Genomic DNA, 5,903 nt, shown 5'->3' on the forward strand with positions numbered 1-5,903 from the left:
TTATCGATCAATCGATGGATAGATAAAATGCTGTTTCTGCCTGTCCAGTGGTCATTTGCCCTTCTTTTGATAACAGCCACCCAATTTTCCTTTGGGGAAAACCGTGCCACTCTTAGTCATGTACTTGGAGTGGGCTCCCTGCTAGAATGTAAGCTCCATTCCAGCTCCAAGGGAGAACATGTGGCCTGTGCCTCAGCGAAGCTGCATCTCCCTTCCCTCTGATCACAGAGAGTAGTTTAGGAGCGTGTATACAATCCAATCCAAATCCCCAGCATGTTTGTTGAGCCTTTTGGGTTGAGCGTAGCTCCTCTGTAAGGTCTTAGGACTTCGACAGTATAAGGTAGGAGCTGCAGAAGGCCTCCCTGAGGAGTGATTCTGTCTGAGAATAAATAAGATCAATAAAGAATAAAGCAGAACTAAGAGAAAGATACCCCGTCTAGGCAGCATCTTTTAAAATCCTGGATGGGCTTCCCTGGTGGCGCAGTGGTTGAGAACCCGCCTGCCAATGCAGGGGACACAGGTTCGATCCCTGGTCTGGGAAGATCCCACATGCCAGGGAGCTACCAGGCCCGCGTGCCACAACTACTGAAGCCCACGTACGCTTGAGCCTGTGCTCCGTAACAAGAGAAGCCACGGCACTGAGAAGCCCGTGCACCGCAATGAAGAGTAGCCCCCACTCTCCACAACTAGAGAAAGCCCTCACACAGCAACAAAGACCCAATGCGGCCAAAAGATAAAAAATAAAATCCTGGATGCAGCCATGCCTGAAACCATTGACTTAATTCCCTTCCTCTCCCCACCTCCTGCCTTAACCAGTTTGGATGAGATTTTATGTCACTTCACACAGAAAGTCCTAATTAAGAGAACAGATGCGTATTTCAGTTGAGACTAAGGCAGTTTAAAAACATTCACGAGGCAGGACTGTGAGATGTAATCTCATCTATATTTAAATAAGGAACAAGAAGGAATTCAGAGGAATAATGAGCAGTCTGGACCTGGGAGGGAAACTGACACACTCACTCTCTAGTAATTTCCAGAGGTTTCCACTGGAATAATTATTCCAACAAATACTTACTGAGCACCTACTATGTGCCTGGCACTGGTTCTAGGCACTGAGAATGCGGCAGTAAACCAAAAAAAAGACAAAATCCCTGCCCTCCTATACCTTGTATTCTAGTACAATGGAGGTGGGGGAGAAACAAACTTTAAAATTGATTATACAACTCTTTAGAAGGTGATAAAGGCTAGAGAGAAAAATAAAGCAAACAGGGGGGATAAGGAATGCCAGGGAGCTTTTGAAATTTATCACAATGAGCCAGTGAAGGAGGGTTTATTCACCCCAACTTCAGCACAAAGTGTTGAAATGACTCACCCAAGTTTGTCAACTAGCCAAGTGGCCAAATCAGATTTGGAAAATGGGAAGAAAGGTACAGGACCTTTGATCTCTCTCAGACTGCCTTCCAGCCTAGAAGTCTTTTGACCGGCAAACCTTCTCATCCTGCTCTGGCCTTCATTATTGTCACTGACCTCCTGGCAGCTTTGACATTCCTGACCTCCTTTCTTTTCCAAATCTTTGACTTCAGTGACACTATGCCGTTCTAGTTCTGTTTCCTTCCCAACTACTTCTGCCCCTTTTTACTTCTCTCTTTCCTCTCACCGCTTGAATACGGGTCACCAAATACAGCCCGTCTTATGGTCACCGTATGGAACTGTGTCAGGGAACATCACTCCTTTAAATCATGGTCCTTGTGAGTGGCACCCTCTGGAGCCGTGCAGTGCATAGCTTGGGCAGTTGTATATAGCAGCCCTGTACCTTCTGTACGTCTCTTATTTGTGCCACCGACTTCGGTTCCCTCTCTGCAGGTTCTTCCCAAAATTTCATGGGCAGCTTCTGCCCCGCACCACTGGAGAACATGGTGGGGCAGCCTGCACCCGCGACCACACACTCTTGCCAGCGTCTCTGTGCCTCTCAGTGCCCACAGACATCAGTGGGGCAAACACAGTGGATATTTTCTTGGCACCACTAAGCACAAATCCATGAATAAAGAGTCCCCTTGCTGGGGGGAGGGGCAAGATATGGGTAGGGGACTAAGACGTACAAACTTTTATGTATAAAATAAATAAGCTGCAAGGATATATTGTACAACACAGGGAATATAGCCAATATTTTATAATAACTATGAATACAGTATAACTTTAAAAACTGACTCACTATGTTGTACACTTGTAACATATAATACTGTACACCAACGACATTTCAAAAAAAAATCAGAAAAAAAGTCCTCTTGCTAAATGGTCTCCAGACATCAAACATCATCTGGTTAGACAGTATTGTTAGCGACTAAGTTTGATTTTTTTCTCTTTTTTTTTGATGTGAACCATTTTTAGTCTTTATTCAATTTGTTACAATATTGCTTCTGTTTTATCTTTTGGTGTTTTGGCCACCAGGCATGTGGGATCTTAGCTTCCCGACCAGGGATCAAACACGCCCCCTGCATTGGAAGGCAAAGTCTTAACCACCGGACCACCAGGCAAGTCCCAGCAATTGTTTTGTTTTGTTTTGTTTTGTTTTTGGGTTGGCAGAGCCAGCTGAAGCTTTATTCTGAAAAAGACACTTAAATTGGATTTATTCTGTAAAAAGACACTTAATTGGATTTATTCTGAAAAAGACGCTTGAGTTGGCTTTTAGTTGGGGGCATGGGCAAGGAAGGCCGTTGACTCCCCCAGTGGGTGGGCGAAACGCGGGGCTGAGCCTCAGTTCTTCCTCCTTCTGCAGGAGTGGGGAGGCTGGGAGGGATCCCAGGGGCCTTTCACTTGGGCAGGATGTCAGAGGACTCAGACACCAGCTTCCCATCATGGGTCTCAATCTTCTTCACAACCACAACCTTGGAACTGGTGTGGCTGAAGGAACCAGAGCCCCCGCCAGAGCCCAAGCTGGACCCGCAGGAGCTCAGGCCGTAGTTGAAGCCAGGGGTCCTGTAGGCTGAGGTCAGCCCACCTGAGAACCCGCTGGTGGTCTTGGTGTGGATACTCATGTCCTGCATCCCAGACTCCAGCCTGCTCTCCTCGCCCTCCAGCAGCTTGGGGTAGGTGGCGATCTCCACATCCAGGGCCAGCTTGACGTTCATCAGCTCCTGGTACTCACGCAGCCTCCGCGCCATGTCCTGCTTGGCGGTTCTCAGAGCGGCCTCCAGCTCGGCCAGCTTAGCCTGAGCATCCTTGACGGCCAGCTCACCATGCTGCTCAGCTTCAGCAATGGCAGCCTCCAGGGAAGCCCTCTGGCCTTTGAGGCCCTCGATCTCAGCCAGGAGTTGGCTGATGTTCCGGTTCATCTCAGAAATCTCGGTATTTGTGTGACAGAGCTCATCCGCATGCCTCCCAGCCAATGTCTGCAGCTCCTCGTACTTGATCTGGTCTCAGCCTCAGCCCGGCTGTGGTTGGCGATCTCCTCGTACTGGGTCTTGACCTTGGTGATGATGCCATCCAGGTTCAGAGAGCGGCTGTTGTCCATGGACAGGACCACGGAGGTGTCTGAAATCTGCGACTGCATCTCATGGTTCTCCTCTTCGTACAGTTGCCTGTAGAAGTTGATCTCGTCGGTCAGGCCTTCTAGGTGGGACTCCAGCTCTAACTTGTTCACGTAAGCTTCATCCACATCCTTCTTGATCATGACAGATTCATTCTCCATGTCTGTGCGCTTTCGGATCTCTTCCTCATGCTTGGCCTTGAAGTCCTCCACCAGCCCCTGCATGTTGCCAAGCTCCACCTCCAGCTTCAGCTTCTCCTGGGCTAGGGTTTCCAGCTGCCACTGGAGGTTGTTGATGTAACTCTCGAACATGTTGTCATTGTTGCTTCGGGCTGTCTTCTGCTGCTCCAGGTGCCACACCTTGTCGATGAAGGAGATAAATTTGTTGTTGAGGGTCTTGATCTGCTCCTTCTCCTGGGTGCGCACGGCCTGGATGTTGGGGTCCACCTGCAGCCTGAGGGGGCTCAGCAGGCTCTGGTTCACGGTGACAGCTGTGATGTCCCCCAAACCGGGGCCCCGCCGTAACCTCCAGCCAGACTCATGCTGGTGCCCAGGCCGCCCCGGAAGCTGCTGCCGCTGCCCATCCAGGAGAAGGCCGAGGAGCGGATGCGGGAGCCCGGCCCGCGGGTGTAGGAGCGGCTGCTGAAGGACCGGGGGCCGGAGCTGGACACCTTGTAGGACTTCTGGGTCACCCTGATGGACGTGGTGGAGGCTGGAGAGGAGGCAAGGAGGCCAAAGCAGAGGTTCGAGGAGTCGAGAAGCTGCTTCTCGGTCCCAGCAATTGTACCGATGTGGAAAAAATTCTGGAGTTAGTTAGAATCAACTTATAAGCTTCTTATACTCTAAAAGCTACAATTTGGTATTATATTTTTGAGTGCAAAGCTATGAAATTATTTATTATTATTATTTATTCATTCAGTTATTTATTCATTCAATTATTATTGAATTTTATTCAATTATTATTTCATTATTACTTCATTATTTCATTCAATTCTCACAACAGCAGTCTAAAGTAGACATTACTATATTCATTTGTTTAAGCTGTGTGATCTGCGTAAGTTCACACGGTTAATAATTGGTAGAGGTGAAATTTGGACCAGGTCAGACTTCAAAGTCTATGCTCCCTCCGGCTCTGTAAACTGCCTCTCTAGCACCATGCTGAGTACAGGACAATACAAATCAAAACTAACATTTGTATTTCAAAATACAGTTTTTAAAAATCTTATCCAATGCACAACTTCACTTAATGCTCAATAATAACCCTGAGAGGCAGGCAGTAGTGTTATTCTTAGGTTTAGATACAAAAATTGAAAATAGAAGATAAAATGACTTCCGAATTATTTTGATACAAGGGAGAGCCAGGACTGAACTGCAAGTCTCCTCTCTGACTTTATTATCTGCTCCAGGCTCCGCCTAAGTGTTAATGTAGAACGTGTGTGCTGGGACTGACGGTTGAGGATAATGCCTTTTTCTTTTTGCCCCTAGTAATCTGTAGCCTGGTAGTCACTGAAGTCATTGTTATTTATGCAATAAATATTTATTTTTTAAAGGGTACTGTTATGATACCCACTTCATTATTTTTAAAGAAATATTTATTATTGCAGCTGGCCAGCTCCTTAGTTGCAGCACACGGGCTCCTCAGTTGCGGCATGTGACCTCTTCCTTGCATCGTGCACGTGGGATCTAGTTCCCTGACCAGGGACGGAACCCAGGCCCCCTGCATTGGGAGCGCGGAGTCTTAACCACTGCGCCACCAGGGACGTCCAATGAATGTTCCTTGAACACTTAGTATGTGCCAAGCACTTAACATACCGGGAACAGAGGCTGTCCCAGCTCCCGCACTCAAGGGGTCTACATTCTGGTGGAAGAGACAGAGAGACAAGTAACCTTCAGACAATGAGAAGCTTTACAAGCCAACGTGGCGGGAATCAACGGGAGGTAAGTTTAACTGAATGAACGAGCGCGTTCACTTTTCAAACTCATCTAGCTTTTGTTGGCCATTAGCTCCTTTCTGATTCTGATGCTGAACGCAGTCTGGAGCTTATGGTGCTGATGCCGAAGGGGCAAGGGCAAAGGCGGAGAACATCCAACACGCCTTTTCAGTTCGCTCTCTTCCTCTGACCTTGCCGTTGCCGTCAGGGTCACCCCCGCCCCCGCCGCCACGCCCATTCCTCTCCGCCCGGAGGCTTCCTGTCTGCGCAGGCGCGGGAGCAACCGCTGCTCCTGGAGGAGGGCGCGGATCCCACCGCACGACGCGTGCGCGCCGGGCCCGGAAGCCCCGCCCCGCCCCGCCCCGCCGTCCGCGCCCGCTCGCGAGCGCCGGCCGTTTCTCGGGGCGGGGCAGGGGGCGGGGCCGCGAGCAGGGGCGGGGCGCTCC

General features: G+C 49.3%; 1 pseudogene; it reads right to left on the reverse strand.

Moving 5' to 3' along the window:
• Positions 1–2,161: 2,161 nt before the first annotated feature.
• Positions 2,162–5,372, reverse strand: LOC130859915 (keratin, type II cytoskeletal 8-like; annotated as a pseudogene).
• Between the last annotated feature and the right edge of the window lie 531 nt (positions 5,373–5,903).

This window comes from Hippopotamus amphibius, chromosome 9 (genome assembly GCF_030028045.1).
Source record: "Hippopotamus amphibius kiboko isolate mHipAmp2 chromosome 9, mHipAmp2.hap2, whole genome shotgun sequence".
NCBI lineage: Eukaryota > Metazoa > Chordata > Mammalia > Artiodactyla > Hippopotamidae > Hippopotamus > Hippopotamus amphibius.